Source organism: Saccostrea echinata, unplaced genomic scaffold (assembly GCF_033153115.1).
Source record: "Saccostrea echinata isolate AGI-Se365-2 ecotype Australia unplaced genomic scaffold, CSIRO_AGI_Sech_v1 ptg000033l, whole genome shotgun sequence".
NCBI lineage: Eukaryota > Metazoa > Mollusca > Bivalvia > Ostreida > Ostreidae > Saccostrea > Saccostrea echinata.
In genome coordinates this window covers 25,171,334-25,188,466 of record NW_026889782.1, presented here as the reverse complement: position 1 = coordinate 25,188,466, position 17,133 = coordinate 25,171,334, and the positions used below count along the sequence as shown (strand labels likewise).

Below are 17,133 nucleotides of genomic sequence, written 5' to 3'. Positions count from 1 at the left end.
GGTTCGCAGCACTTTTCAAATATCTTGATACCTCTTGAATTTGTGTAAAAGCTTGTCATAATTCATTGAGGGTATGCCCTTGCAATATATCGATTTATTATGACCGTTTTATTACCCTTCAATGAATCTGCATACAAATATACGGCAGTATCGCTTATCTAGTAAATGCAATGGGAGAATATGAATAAAATCATAACATAGACATCGCATCCAAATTAATGGCCTCTTATATATCTGCAAATATATTTTATTTAATTACAAAATACATTTTTCATTGTATAAAATATAACTTGATCCGCCTCTCACTACATACGATCTGCGTCAAAGTTTGCGATATGACGTCACATTGACAAGTGCATTGCGATCAGTGAATTCTTTATATATTGCTGTGTGGGATTTAACCAACAACAAAAATACATGCAATAGTAAGTATTGGTGTAGTTTAAAGCTATCCAGCAGTTTAAAATAGCAAATCATTTCATTTTGTGGTAATTTGAAGAACATATATTTTTGTGTGATGTCATAGTAAGCATTTTCCGTAAAAATTAGGCCCCGCCTCCTTATTGCAGCCTTAACTGTGCTGCGAGGTTAAAGTTTTTGGAGCAGGTTCATTTCCAAGTACCTATAAGCTCTACCTTGAACAAACTTGCATGGATGATGCATCTAGGGATGGACACTACCACACTTGCTTCGGATGCTGGATTCGACGTAGATTTTCCACATGAGTGAATTTTAGCCAAATTTTAACCAAATTAGCATGGATGATGTAGCTAGGGATGGTCACTTCCAGACTTGCTTTGGATTCTGAATCTGGCCTACATTTTCCAGATGAGTGACCAGGATAATTTTTTGGGAGTAGCTATATAACATTATGGCCTGTTATAATGAAACTTGCATAGGTCGTGCATCTAAGGATGAAAACTTCCAGACTTACTTTGGATGTTGGAACTGACCAAAATTTTCTTGATTAGTAAACAGGATAAACGTTTTTTGAACAAGTCTATTTCCAAGTAACTATAAGTCGTACATAAACCAAACTTGTATGGACATTGATCTTGGGATGTACCCTAAATTAAAAAAAATATGTGAAATTTGCCTTACTTAAAGATGACATTCGTCGAGGTGAGCTTCGTAATCTTTGATTACCTATGTTTAATTGTTTCTGTCTATTGAAATTAAAATAAAATATATGTACATGTTAATTCCTGGTGAAGATAAAAAGAGTGTTTCGAACTTCTAACGATTTCTAGTCTTCTTGTGTATGTGAATAATGTCCAAAACAATTAACCGACTAATCGGTCGGAACGTCTTGTGGTTAACCGATTAGCAATTTTGTATTCGATTGCCATCCCTAGTATCAGTAAAAGACTTCTGTGAAATTTTCACTTACCTGACTTATTGTCGACGATTGTCCTTGCTCAGATTAGGGGTGGAAGCCGCGGACATTCTTCTCTCTTCCTCTTTTCCTGGATCTAATCGTACAGGAATCCCTTGAGCCTAAAAAAGTCCTCCAATTTCTATGTCTATGAAAAAAGCCTGACTTTGTGCGCTCATCACTTATTTTCTTGCTCACTTTATTTGCTTCTTTAATGCTTTTAAGTTGATCTGTGATGTCACCGAATAATTTATCGGGGCGGCATTTTGTGATGAACACAAAGACCGGTATTCAACATTCAGATATGGCTTAATGCTGTTTCTGCGCACGTGATTTATCTCATCATCAGCCATGGCTATCATAGATATGGCCTCCAAGAGCCGATTAACGGACTCATTTGTTCCAGCTTTGTCTCCTTGAAAAATTTCAAGTGAAAGAGGTTAACTCTTCGTATAAGATGTCATAACTTACAGTAAATCCCGTGATATTACCTGAAAAGTCCATGTTTTGTCAACATGCATATGGATAATAGTTCAGAACAATTCGTTTATTATCATAGTTTATTTGTCAGGCCAAAACTTTATACATGTTATAAGCGACTATTAAAATAGCCATAGTCGGCTGAAATTCATGTCGTACGTCTAACATGAAACAACGTTTGTGTAAATTATTTGATGTATAGATGTATTATACATCTTATGTTACATGTACAGTAAAACTTGCTTATAACGAAGTCACTGGGACCTGTGAAATTACTTCGCTATATCCGTAATTCGTTATATCCGAATAAAAAAAATTCTTTGAATTTATATAGCTGGGCATCCAAAAAAAATTCGTTATATCTGTGAATTCGCTATATCCGTGTTCGTACTAAACGAGTTTTACTGTAATTTCATTTTTTTTTTAGGTTTATTTCAAATACAAGTTAACTAACATATCATTTCACAATATTTACTTATTGGTTCAACTTCTTGTAATAAATGAATTCACTTAGATAAAGCTTGATATATTCCTCAAACTAAAACTTCTAGATCCCTTGGCATCCATCTTCTTAATTTTAATCTACTTACATGCTTAAATGCTCGCTCCGTGATCGGAAGGTCGTGTATTCGAATCACGGCCGCGCTGACCTGCGTCGATAACAAAAAATAGGTAGCAACTGTTCCTTCGCCATGCGCTCGGTACTTTGAAGTGATAGTTTCGTGCTCTTCGGATGAGACCTTAAAAAACTCGACCCCGTGTCACGGTAGGCGTTGGCACAATATACAACCCTCTGCTCAATGGTGCCGAGTAAAGGTCTAAATTTGAATTCTTCACTGGTATATGGTGACGTCTCTCTATGAGTGAAAAATTCTTGAAAGGTACGTAAATGAATCAATGAAATGAATCAATCAATCATTCTGAAACGTATGACCAATTCAAACTACCAATGTTTCATTTTTTACGTCGCATATCAAATCAAATAACAAAACAACAGAGCATGCATTTAAATTGTTTATTTCTTTTATTCATCCAAACTAGACCAAAAAAAAAAAAGAACAAAACGTGTAAATATACAGATCCCAGTGCAATATTTCTCCTTGTCAAAACACACTAATAGTATAGTTCGTGGAAATCGTCACAGTTGTTCTCCTCCATAAATCTTCCGATGATTTTCAGCACATCTTGGACATCACTTCTATCTACGGGAAGTTGAAATTACTCTTGCCCTCGATCTCCGTGTCGTCCTCCGGATCTTTTGATTCCTCTGCCATGATGTGAGCACCGATGTCTTCTTCAGTTGGCACATGATGACATCGAATATCGTCGTCAACTCCCGCAGATTTTCCGCTTCTTTGTCGTTTTCTCTGAGGATTAGCACACGACTCCTACTCTTCTTTAATCTTTGATATCACTCTCAAAATGGAATGAAAAATTCGAAGACGCCTTGCTATTTTCGACGTTGATGTCTACTGATCAAGAAGTTTTACTTTATCGTAATTTTGAGCAAGGGACATGTCGTTTCTCTTCCTTTTGATGGCCATTGTTGAAATTATGCAATGCACTACACTCCAGAAAAGCACGATATTATTCACAAGTGGAAACGAATCACAACACAAAACACACTGTCAGGTACACAGCTCTATCAACGGAGAATAATTTCGACAAACTGATGAAGCGGGACAGTTTGTGACCGTATTTATTGGCTCGAAGTGAACAAATCCAAGCTAAGTTCAGTGGCTGATCCAGGAATAGTATAATGGGGGGGGGGGGGGGGTAGTAGGAGACAGGGGGACTGGGGCTGCATTGACACCCCCGGGGGGTCTTCGACAAAGCCCTGGTGGGGTTCCGGGAGCTTCGCCCCCGGAAGCTGACGAATTCTTACAAAAAAGTGATGTTTGTTTCCTTGATTTTAGGATAATGGACATGCAAGTTATACATACAATTTAAAACGGGGGGGGGGGGGGGCTGCCCTGGATCCGCCTTTGAAGTTTTAGGGGAAAAATCATCTCAAACACAAGCCCAAAGATTTTCTTTCTTGCACCCAAGCAACTTGCGCCGATTAACACCTAATGTCGGCGTATAATTAAAATTAATTGATACATTGATGACCATGTAAATTCAAAGCCGCTTGGACAGACCGACGAAAAAGTTAATTTAACTTCATTACTTCTTAATTAATCGGGCAGTTTTTAAAATGTAATTAAGAACATCGATTCAGACACCAAGCGTAAGAATGCTTCGGTAAATTGATACTAAATTTAATTTTATCGCATTTGCAAAAACACTTTCTTTTGTCAAAGTACAATTCAGGATAAACTCAGATTGCGAATGATTATAGAAAAGACTTGACAGTTTTATTCCTTTAGGGTATTACTGGTGGTCAACTACAAGTCTCTGCACATGTGTTAAAACAATACCCAGGTTAAATATCACTTTTGATTACTTACTATGATTAAAGCCAGAAAGTTGCTTAACATGTCGCTTAGCCAAAAAAAAAAAAAAAGCATAACATTGTTATGTCTTCGAAGAAATATGTACGGAACCATTCGATTCACCTGGTCGTGTCATGTTGAACCTGAAACGAAAACGAGATCTGAATTTACTCTGAAAAATTATATAGATATCAACGAGGGAGTAAATTATAAACACTAAATATGACAAATACTTAAAAGTACATACATATTGAAGGTAGTTTTAAGGGATAAGAGTACATTCATTCCAAAGGAATCTCTGGAACAAGCCACAGGAGGATATACTTTTTTCTGAAACAGGAAGTGCCATCACTGCGTTCTAAAACTTTCACTCCTTTTTAGTACATTTTTCATCAATATACATAGCAAATTTCAAATAGATATCTGCAAGAGTAAACAAAATATGAGACTTTATGTTATGTATGGTTTCGCCTTACGGCGCACGGATGATAACGTCAAAGTCTCTTAAGCAGCGTCACTTTTCCTCCCGATAATTATCTCCCGTAGACCAGGTCGACCTTGACGTTGCGCTAAAGGAACAAAGAGGCACATTTTTAGGGAACTTTTGGTGAAATTCATAGAATCCTTCTGCCCAGATATTTGTCGTCTCAATAATATGAGCCAAGTCAGAATATTACTCCTTTTGGGTATGCAGTTTCCAAAACGCCAGGGACATTTTCATCAAGGAATTGTCGATAATCTTGCATCATTCTCTTTATTTTGCATGTGTGCAGGCATTGTATATCATATGGAGAAATGGTGTTCATTCTGCTCATTTGCATATCGGCCATATTGGAGATGTATTGGCGGCAGATTCCATAAAGGTTTATATAGAGAAAATACAAAAAATCGCAAATTTTTATATACTTACTATTTCGGATAAAGTTCTTCCGCCGATGGTTTGATTCTTCTCAATATCTTCTACCGGAAATAACAAGATTGTTGATACCAAAGTGAAAGTTGCGACCGCCTTTTCGATTTGAAAATTCGAAGCGAGAGTATATTGTTTTATTGAAGGAAAGAGCAGTAGTAAAGGGTACACTATACAGTCAACTTTTTTTTAAAAATAAGGTCAAGGTCATAACCTTATGTAGGTCAAAACCAAGGTCGTAACATATCAGATCAAGGTCATACCACTTATCAGTCAGACCTTGAGACATATTAGGTCAAGGTCATAGCATTCAACAGTCACTGACCTTGACACATCAATTAAAACCTCAAGGTCATAAACCTTGTATTATATAGGTCGTCATATATTAGGTCAAAGCCAAGGTCATAACAAAATAGGTCAAAGTCAGAACATTTAATAGTCACAGAGCTTCATACATATTAGGTCAAGGTAATAGCATTCATATTATGTCAAGGCCATAACATTCAACAGTTTCTAACCTTGAGACTTCGAATTCAACTCAAGGTCATCAACCCGAAATAAAAGGTCAACAGCAAGGTCATAACAGTTTAGATAACTCAAAACCTTGCTATAAATTGGAATCCAGATTTTAACGTTTTAGACTGACATGTTTCCATTCACCAGCAAAGCTTTAGTAAGTATAAGTTTATACACCATTTTCTGTATTTTACATTTAAGTCCCGTAGAGGTGATCTGTATTATCAAACTTGTAAATATCATCGGTAATGTGACAAATCTCACATTAATTTTTTTTTGTTTGAACATAATTTTTAAATTATTTTTTTTATTAATTATATGTACATTGTAATTTATACAACTCAACTCCAGGGTTGACAATTCAATTCTTTATATGCTACAAACAATTTAGTAGCTCTAATCTTCGTTGTGACGCGCTGAACAAAAATCTTCCCAATTTAGACATGTCTGTGACATTTTGAACGCTTAACAATTGTATTAGTTTAAAGGCACTAGGTTTTTTAACATAATACTATTTGATATATTGTATTCTGAGATCATGATATACAGGACATTTCAATATAAAATGGAATTCATCTGTTCCTAAGACCAAGGGGCCGAGGAATTTCCCCATCCTGTAATGACAGAATCCCTCGGTTATTTTGATAATCCCTCTAAACTCCCGTTAGTGGAGGAACCCCTGTTCCCCTTTTACTTCTTTGATGTACCCTGCTATTTCAATTCTTACTGACAACCCTGCAACTCGTACATGACAACAAATCGGACAAATGTGTGAGAATTTATTTATTTATTTATTTTATTATTTTTGAATTTTGACAGTTTCTAAAAGATATAATCGGAAACACAATTCATATAAATCGTTAATCATTTATACTCACTAGAAATAATTGCACTATATACATGTACATTTATTGATTTTCAAAAGCTTCTTATTATCAACGAATTTTACTTACAAAACTGAGTACAATGTAGTTTTTCTTGTCTGAAATATGGAGATAATGAACAGTTATCTCTCATGATAAAGTTTGGAGCGGTATTCTCCGTTTACAGTTTTTCTCACGTAATCGTTAACATATGTAATAAAGAAAGTCGTCTGTGCCAAGTCTGCCTGTATACAATTTATAAGCTCGTTTACCGCCGCTAATTCCTCATGAAGAGGTTGGGATGATGGTTCTTCTGGTGTTCCGCAGCGTCTGTTAAGTGCCTCATATTTTGTAGCGTTATTTCTTCTGCAATAAAAACTAAAACTCGTAGAATTATACACTTTTTAAATGCTTTTTTCATATTATAGAATTATATATTTATCTGTATATAAAATCAAATATTAAAATCAAATTAGGTTCTGTTTTTCACTCTACAATGAATCATTTTTAAAAGAAATATCTGTTTAATCATACTAGTCTTTTTACAGGATTTTCTCTAATCTTTATGGATTTTTATTACAGTGGCGTAGCTGCCATTAGACACTTAAGGCACGTGCCTACACTTGAAATTTTCAGAGAGAAAACTAAAACCAAACCTGTAAAAAAAAGAAAAGAAATGACTTCATATAATTTTTGCCATTGATGTAGTCTCATATGTAGATAACCTGTGTATAAATAACCACCAAACTGTGCTACGTAGTAATCTGCAATAGTTAGTAGAGAATTCTAATATACAGTCTTTAGAATTTTTACTTAATTAATAATTAACTAACTTGAATTAACAGCAATTAACCTTTTATGGCTGCCCACCTGAATTTACCTCATCTTTTTGCATGAAATAACTTTTTTTCTAAACACATTTAAATTTGTTCATTGAATATTGATTTTATTTTGTCTCTCTGATTATATTTGAATACTTTTTAAATAAATTTCTTCATGTTCTTAATTTCATTACGCCGAAAAATATGAAAATTCTCCTACTGGGGCCTTGCCCTCTCATCGTAAGTTGAGTCTATACTTCATTAAAGTCCTATTTACGCCTTTGTAATTTAGTTATGAAGTTGTTTTCTTTTTAATTTACAATATCGGTTAAAAAACAATTGTTTACCTAAATGTCTTTAAAATAGATTGTTCCATATCATGCTGGTTTTCTTTTTTCTGTTGGCGCGGGTCTCTTGTCTTTTGGCGTGGGTCTCTCGTTTTTTCTTGAACTGGCACAGAAGTTTCGGCCTTGTTTTTTCTTAATAAAAAAATTTTGATTCAATATTTGCTATATTAGAAGAATTAAATTACTGACTTTGGGAAACGTGTGGAACTTACTTTGATAACCATGAATTCAAGTTTAGCAATAAAATGATATTACAAAAATAAAAAAAAAAAGTATCTAGAACGAGCTATTTGATGAGAACTTTTTTAGTAGCATAAGTAGCAAAGCTGAGAATTTCTACATAATTTACCTGAGTAGAATTAACAAGATCGAGTCTTCTGTTTCACTCAGTCGTCTTTTTTTGGTTCCATTTCTGCCTTCAGACTGGACTTGCATCTTAGGGTTTGTTAAGCCTTTGTTCTGAGTTAAGACTGTGGTCTGGGTAGCAGGGGTAGAAGAGGATGCCACGGTTTGGATCTGAACAGGTGTGACGGTCTGACTTGGGAGAATTTTTTCCTGTTTAATCTGGGTAGTTCCGTCATCCCCAGTTAGTGAAAAGTAAGGATTAATCAGGGAATACTCTGGTTCGAGAATGGGAAGTGCCCAATCGGTTCCTAAGTCAAGCCATTCTTTTTCAGAATCATCAAATGACCTTGATGGGCTAGATGTGCGTTTTTCATTCCTAGATAATAAAAGAAAGGACACTTCAAAATATCTGCTCTAATTTTTGAAGAAAAAAATTTTTGTATAAAATGGGGAAAAAAGATGTATGAACGTAATTTAACTAAAATCACTCAATAAGTAATTAAATTTATGAAATAAATAAATATATGAAATTAATTAATCAGAAATTTTGAAATCAGAGGGAAAAAAACACAACCAAAATCATGTAGTTGCTTGTTCACTATTAACGGCAAAGAAAATTTTAAGGGAAAAAATGTTTTGTCAATTAATTTTAGTGTAAATCTCTAAAGATCAGTCGCAAAGGGAATAGCTACTTGCGTGAGTTTATTAACTATTTCTGAATACTTTGTGAACGAATAAAATTCTCTACTTTCAAGTAATAAGTAACAAACTTAATATATTCACGCACATACACAAACATAAGGTAGTATTTTCACAATCAGGTCTTCTATCTGGTCATTAAAAAAAAAAACAAAGCAAGTACTTACAAAATGTCCAGAAATTTCTCTGCCATGATCACAAAATAAGACGTTCTCAAAACAGATAATTTGGAGTCTTGTAGAATTCTCACGTAGTTTGTATACGCAAAGGATCAAATAGTACCGAGAGACAAAATGTATCATATTTTATACTCATTATAAGTTTACTGGGTGTGGTTTTTTAAAGGGGGTTGTATTTGTGAAATCATTAGCTAACAGAAAACAATTCCTTATAAGGTTATGTTCTATTAAGAGTGAAAAACTTGGTCAATTCTTTACCTCCCATCAGGACCAAAGCGTCCCCTCAATTTTTGCGCTCTTTGACAAAGGCGCGGTTCTCTCAGCGTTCCCAGTATCAAAAACAGACGCAAATTTTATTTGATGAAAGGCACGTGTTTTTCTTAAATTAAGAGAGTCACATTTATTAACGGGGTTGTTTGAGTATTTTTTATGACCTGCTTTAACTTAAAATCGGTGCCCTGATTAACTTTAACACGCAATGCCCATTTTTTAATTTAAAACATATGCTTTAACATAACACTTTTGGTAAGAACTTGGTGACTAATGAAAATTGTGTGATGTGCACAGGATCAGTATTTCAACACTTGTAATAAAATCTCCACGGATCTAAAAAAAAAAAACATATACATGTACGGTTTGTTTGTTTGTCACTGTGGTTAATTGAGAGAGAGAGTTTTAAATTCACATAAGAACTTGATGACAGACAAAAATTGTATGTATCAGGGGTTTTTTTTTGACACATTGTTATAAAAACATGTCAACTCTAAAATGTATACGGGTCAATGTGATTAAAGAGAGATGGGGAGAGAAGGGGGGGGGGGCAAGATTAAGTAAAATTATGTATCAATTTGAGTTTTGTACTATGTGTATTTAATTAAGATGTATTTCATCATTCACAGCATTTAAAAAAAATGTTTATATAGTCAAAACGGTCATTTAAAATTTTGAAGATGCTTGAAATCATATTTATAAAATAGGCAAATGAGTTGAAGCATATTTTTATCATCTGTAAGATTTAATGTAAAGAAGGAACAAACTGAAAAAAAGTCAATTAATCAATCCATATGAAAATGAAAAAAAAAACAGAGATCTATAAATGATCTTTACGTAACACAAGAGTTGCCGCGCAAAATGTCACGAGAATTGAAAAAATCACGCGGCCGGAGTCATTCCATGCGATCGGAAATGTTCAACATGGACGTTTTGAGAACAATTATAATTTTGGCCTTTTTTCACACAGCAATGCTGCATATCATGAATGTGAAAAAATGTTGGCCAAATTCTATGGAAAGCCACAGGGGACCCCCAAGTCATGTTCTATATATTCATAGTAATTCAATCTTGGGCGGTCATGTTTACAATCCCGGCCAAGTCATGATCGGCCACACGGGACTCCCAAGTCATGTTCTATATATTCATAGTAATTCAATCTTGGGCGGTCATGTTCTATATATTCATAGTAATTCGATCTTGGGCGGTTATGTTCTATACATTCATAGTAATTCAATCTTGGGCGGTCATGTTCTATATATTCATAGTAATTCAATCTTGGGCGGTCATGTTTACAATCCCGGCCAAGTCATGATCGGCCACACGGGACTCCCAAGTCATGTTCTATATATTCATAGTAAATCAATCTTGGGCGGTCATGTTCTATATATTCATAGTAATTCAATCTTGGGGGGTCATGTTCTATACATTCATGGTAATTCAATCTTGGGCGGTCATGTTCTATATATTCATAGTAATTCAATCTTGGGCGGTCATGTTCTATATATTCATAGTAATTCAATCTTGGGCGGTCATGTTCTATATATTCATAGTAATTCAATCGGTCATGTTATGATTGCAACTCTGACCAAGTCAGGTTTGGTTTGATAGCATAACATGGCCTTCTTATCTTTGCCGGTCATGATTTGACAACCCTGGCTTAGTCAAGATATATCCCATGTTTTACATCTTGACTAGGCCATGATTTTCTATCCCAAGATTGCATTGGCCAAGATACATTACTTCCAAACGCAGTCAAGATTTACTTCCCAAGATTTTATAGGACCGAGATTCGGCCAAGATAGCATTGCGCCAAGATACATTACTTCCAAACGCAGTCAAGATTCACTTCCCAAGATTTCAAAAGACAAAGACTAATTTCCCAAGATTACAAAAGATCAAGAATCGGCCAAGAATTTTTAGGATGCAGAAGCGCGGCAATAATCATATGCTTGCTTGGCCACGGGTCGAGACCCACATACAGGTAGGGATTTATTTATTTTTTGTTGTATGTCACGAATATATAGCTATTATTTGAAAAATATGGATAAAAATATATCTGTTTAATCAAAGAAAGACCGTATGCATGTCATGTTTTCCTCTTTTTGCCGCTTTCTTTGACATTAGAAACAGAAAAAAATTAATTCTCACAAGATTAATATTTACAGTTTAGATAATGCAGAAACATACATTTATTATACATTTCACTTCATATTTTATGACATATTAGTATTGTGTGTTTAAGTTTAGTATTTAACATGAAAGTATAATAATGATTATTTGTGTAATTCTTCGATATAGAGTTACTCATTTGAAACATGCACAGTTAGATCCACCCATCTATTTCTTTGGTTTGTTAAAAGTGGCATACTTAATAAACCTGGTGACGTTTAAATAGTTGTCAAAATAGGGAGAATTTCTCCATCATGGACCATTTGGTAAGGACTTTGCCCTCTACCTGTTAGGGGTGGGACGATACACAGATCTTACGATACGATACGTATCTCGGTACACATAACACGATACGATACGTATCTCGATATTATGATAAATCATAAAACAATAAAAAAAAAACTTTGTATTTTATTTCCTTTTTGTCTTGATATTAAATCTACAAATTATTCTATACCAAATCATATGTGCTTTGAAATTAATACTTGAAATTCATCAATTTCATTGACTTAAAATTTACAAAAACATTGTTACATGTACAATGTACATATTGCCAAATGTCTATAAACAAGTTGTTTACAAATAGCTGTGTAGTTCATCAAGAACACTATCTAAAAATTCATTTAAAAAACATCACATGTACATTAATATTAATTGATGAAAGTCTGTAACCAAGTTGAGTTTAAGAAAAATCCACAAGTTGTTTCAAAACTTTAAATTCTTGAAATTAGAGAATCCATACATTGTTATGAGCTGTTAGTACTAGATGGACCAATATCAACTGTTGTGGAAACAATACGTTCTGTATATGTATAACACGCTTTCCAAACTGAACTTTTCTTGTCCCATCTTCCGAGGATGCTTAAAATTGAAAATGATTTACCCCTTATCTACACATTATTAGTTCTAAAGCGTGTTTTCAATATCAATATCATGTCTTCGCTTCATACAAGCCGCCATTTTCCAAGGACAACTACTTTCATTTTCAATTTTTTGATAGGTCGTTCGTGTATCGTTTCGTACCGATATTTTAATACCTGTATCGTAAACCGTATCTTAGAAGAAAATATCGGTATGTATCGTTGTATCGGTATATCGTCCCACCCCTACTACCTGTAATAAATTCATTGCTAGTCCTGACTTTAACCCCATTTCATTTTTAACCATTAATTAACAAGACTGTTTTCTGATAAATAAGATAACATGAAGTAAGACTAAATTTTTGTTTTATTTGGCCCAACATTACTTAATGGCTTTATTTAATCATGTTACAAAACTTAAATCTATACAACTCATTTTCATGTTGACAATAATACTAGTAACAGAGATGACAAACAAGTGTTAGATCAGTAATATTGTTTTATTTAGTTACCATGGCTATAGCTTTATGTTACAGCTTTATTTATTTCTTGTGACAAAATGTAGCATTGGGTTCACAGGTACTTGGGTCGTGGTTTATAATATAAATATGTATGAACCCTCATACATATTTATATTATAAACCACGACCCAAGTACCTGTGATTGGGTTAGTTGTATCTGATTTAATGGCGACACATATAGTATATTTTCTATTATAACTATTTTGTAATATACATAATGGCTGTAATTTAACTGATTTGCAGAGTGTCATTCGGTTACATTGGTTACAATTAGGGCTGGGACGATACAGCTTTTTCTATATCGATACGTATCACGATATTTGAGCCACGATACGATATGTATCACGATATGTTGAATTGGTTATAAAATATTTTTTGGAGTGAAATGAATGAAACATTTCCTCACAAATAAGAATAATTTATTCAAAGAAGTTGTGTATCTGTTGTAAAACAAAATCATTTTACCCAAGTGGTATTAATTATGTATTTCATGTTTATATTTAGCCTATTTATTATATATATTTAACCCAAAATGTTAAGTAAACAAAGAAAAACTCAAGTCAGAATTTTCTTTACGATATGTCGATATTTCTTCATACGTATCGATACGCGTATCATCCTCACATTGAATCGATATTATCGATATCTCGATATATCGTCCCAGCCCTAGTTACAATCCTTACCCTAGCCCCAATGAACCAATTAATCTTAATTAACCATATTCCCAACCTAACCCCTTTCCCTAATCTAAAACACTAACTAACCCACATCCTAACTAACAGTAATCCCTAACGTTTATTTCCACCCTAACTAACCTTTATCCCAATCCAAACTTAACCTTTATCCCAAAATCAACTAACCTTTATCCCAATCCCAACTAACCTTAATCTAAATCCCAACCCTTACCCTGACCCCAAATCCTAACTAATTATAAACCCAACCTAACCCTTCTCCCAAATCCCAAACACTAAGCAAAACCATAACTAACCTTAAACTCTAATTAATCCAAACCCAATTTACTCAATTCCCAGCACTGACCTAATTTTAACCCTTAGTACCTATATTTACATGTATTTCTTAACCTAAGTTTCCAGCAACCACTGTAACCTGACTTAAATACATAAGAGTTGATTAACCAATGTGGTTGCAATTGGAAAGGGGTAAAAGTCGGAACTAAATGATATGTTAACTTGACTAATTTTATCAGAATGGCAAAACTTGGGCAGAAAATTGTGAGGGCGTTTGAAAATGAAGAACATTGTGACGTACGTATCACACTAGCTGATGGAACTTTCATGTGTGCACATTCATTAGTGTTGGTCATTGGTTGTCAATACTTTCATACCCGATTAAATGGAAATTGGAACAGTGGAAAAGGGAACCATGAAGTAAATTGCAGTGATTTTTCTGCACGCCTTACACGGTCGATGATTAAGTTTCTTTACCAAAGAGATATTGATCTGTCAATGGAAAATGTACAGGACATTCTACAAATTGCAGATTTCTACATCGTTCCTGATTTAAGAAAGAAGTGTGAAGAGTTTTTGCTCTGTTCAATATCATCTGAAAATGTTTTTTCCATCCTGAATATGGCTTTTACATTTAGCATAGAAAATGTTTTGTCATCTGCATTGTCATTTATTGACAATTATTTAGAAAACATTATGTCTATCAGAGAAAATGCAGACTTGTTTTGTACATTTCATAAAGATCTGTTAATTCTTTTAATCAAAAGAGACTCAATGTGCATTCATGAAGAAAAACTCTTCAAATTTGTTGTTATGTGGATGAAATCTGAAAATAGAGCTGAACCTGTTTGTTGGAATACACTTGTTCCTCACATTAGATTTGGAAGAATGTCTATTGATTTTTTCATAGAAAATATTGTTTACAAAAATGTTGTAGAAAGGGTTTAGAACTCAAAATGAAGCTGAAAATGCAAACATGAGACTCTGACATGTCAATCTAAGGGTTATGGGACTCAAGTGACTGTCAAGGCCTCTTGTTGTTTATATTTTCTGTTGTCTTTGCTTTGTCAGTTGCTACCGGTTTGTCGGTATATCACACAAATATGTGTGGTTTAAATTCAATATCAAAAGTATCAAAAGCTAATGAACCAATCAGATCCATGTTTGAAGCCAAGAAACTAATATCAAGTTTCATTTCAGAACTTTAGTTCAGTACTGCTACATGCAGATTATCAGAGAAGAATTGGAAGAAGTGAAATTTGCCTGGAATAACCACAGAATCAGGAAACAAAAATCAGGTGATATTGTTCCTGGGATACCTGAGCTCCTTTATCATGTTCCTGAAATGTTAGGTCAGTTTACTTGTTTTGATTCTGGAATCATTTACAAATTAAGTGATCAAATTTCGGTTCACATATTTTTTTTTGCTGAAAGTAAAAATAGGTTTGTATTTGAAAGTTCTTTAGATTCAATTTTTTATATGTAACTCTTGTGGACACTGTTAAAGACTACAATGCTGGATCAACAGACTTTTGTACATTTGTTAACTGATTTTTTTTCTCATAGAAAATTGTGTATAAATGAACTTAAAATCAAGAAATTTCATCATAAGTTGCTTACAAGGAACTGTGTTACAAAAAAAGCTTTATACCAGACATTTCCCCATTCCTCTTGTGTTAAAGTAGCATGTACATGTATATATCTATAGTAACAATTAAAGAAAGTTAAAATTTTGGCCCCTGTCAGAGTATCTTTTAGTTAAAAATTTGTTGGAATTAAAAATGCATGAAATTTAAAGTCTCTTTTTAAAAGATCATTTAATATGTTGACATACATGTATATATAATCTCTTAACCCCATCTTTCCAAGTCAAGAGTTTCTGATCTGCTCCTCTCTACATAAACCCTTGATTGAATAGGCAGTTCGTCTCAAATTTATTTGACAATGATTCAACATTGATCAATGCACAATTAACATCATTATTGAAACCACGTTTCTTATTGGATCATGCAAACTTGTACGACACCAACCAGCGTGCGAGGTTTCTAACCCAGCCAAACACTGCCTATTCGGTCAAGGGTTTATGTAGAGCGGAGCGGATCAGAAAGTCTTGACTTTGAAAGATGCTTAACCCACAAGAAAATGACTTGTTTCGCTGTGTAATACTTTTATAAGAGAAAAAAATTGCAATTGTTTACCTATGTCCTATGAAACACATCGTTTAAGAACAACAAGGTCACAAATGATTTAATATATACAAAGTATTTTCCTAATTTTTCCAAAGGAATTTTATATTGAAAACTGAAAAACATGTTTAGTTAATTGTGTATGATGTTTTATTTCATTTTTTATTTCAGGCAATCCACAGTGCCAAAATTATCTTCATTATATCGATGTTAATGATGAGCGGTTTCATTTTCTGAAATCTCAATGCTGCTTTCAAAATGACTTGGATGATGACATTAAGGAAGCTTTTGACATCATCTCAGACTATTACCGTCCTTCAACAATATTAGAAGCCAGAACTATGTATATTGCACTCAAAGATGTATTGGAACACCAAATATATCATTAATTTTTTTGCTTTTTTTTTGGGGGGGGGGGGGGTATTTTATATCCTATTCTTATAATTAATAATATATTCTATAAATTCTGGGTTGTGTATGTTTAATTATGAACATCTGTTTGTACACATCAAGTACATGTGCATTGTACATCATCAGGAAACATATTATATGGGATGGGAATTGTAAAACATGTACAAATGAAAAAAAAAAACAATAAAAAAAATATCAATGCATTGAATTTTAATTTATATTATCCAGTAGTTCTTTTAATGTTCTTTATATTACTTGGGAGTTTAACCAGTGAATGCAAATTTAAAGAGTCCTGCAACTTACTACTATGCCTCCCAGATAACAATTTCACAACTTGTTGACAATGTGACACTACTGAAGAGTGCTTAAAAAGTTATAATGTAAATACTTAAGTAAGGCATTTCTAATGCTCAACCAAAATTTGAACATCGGTCGTCAAGTTGTAAGTGAGATACATAGCACACAATTCTTTGTTATGTAAACAAATCTCGAGTTATGTTTTTGTTTACATTTTGAATTTTCCAGGTTTAGACCTAAAATGAATCCGACAAATGCTAGAAACTACTTGTTTATGTTCAAAACTAATCAGAAGAAAGAAAAATCAGTTTGAAAAAGATCTTTTTTCGCTATTTTGACCAAATGGAAACAAAAACATGACCGGAGCCTTGTTTACATGACAGAAAAATTTGAGATCTGTATCTTGCTCATATCTGTAACTGACGCTCAAAGTTGGTTTATAATTAGAAATGCATTTTAAAGCATTGTCAAAAATGAA

General features: G+C 33.7%; 1 long non-coding RNA gene across 1 annotated transcript; it reads left to right on the top strand.

Annotated features, from left to right (window-relative positions):
- The first annotated feature begins 10,682 nt into the window (after window positions 1–10,682).
- LOC133198789 (uncharacterized) lies at window positions 10,683–16,358 on the top strand. The gene is made up of 3 exons (XR_009722586.1): window positions 10,683–11,224; window positions 14,962–15,113; window positions 16,119–16,358. It is a non-coding gene; the product is annotated as an uncharacterized LOC133198789 (long non-coding RNA).
- The last annotated feature ends 775 nt before the right edge of the window (window positions 16,359–17,133 follow it).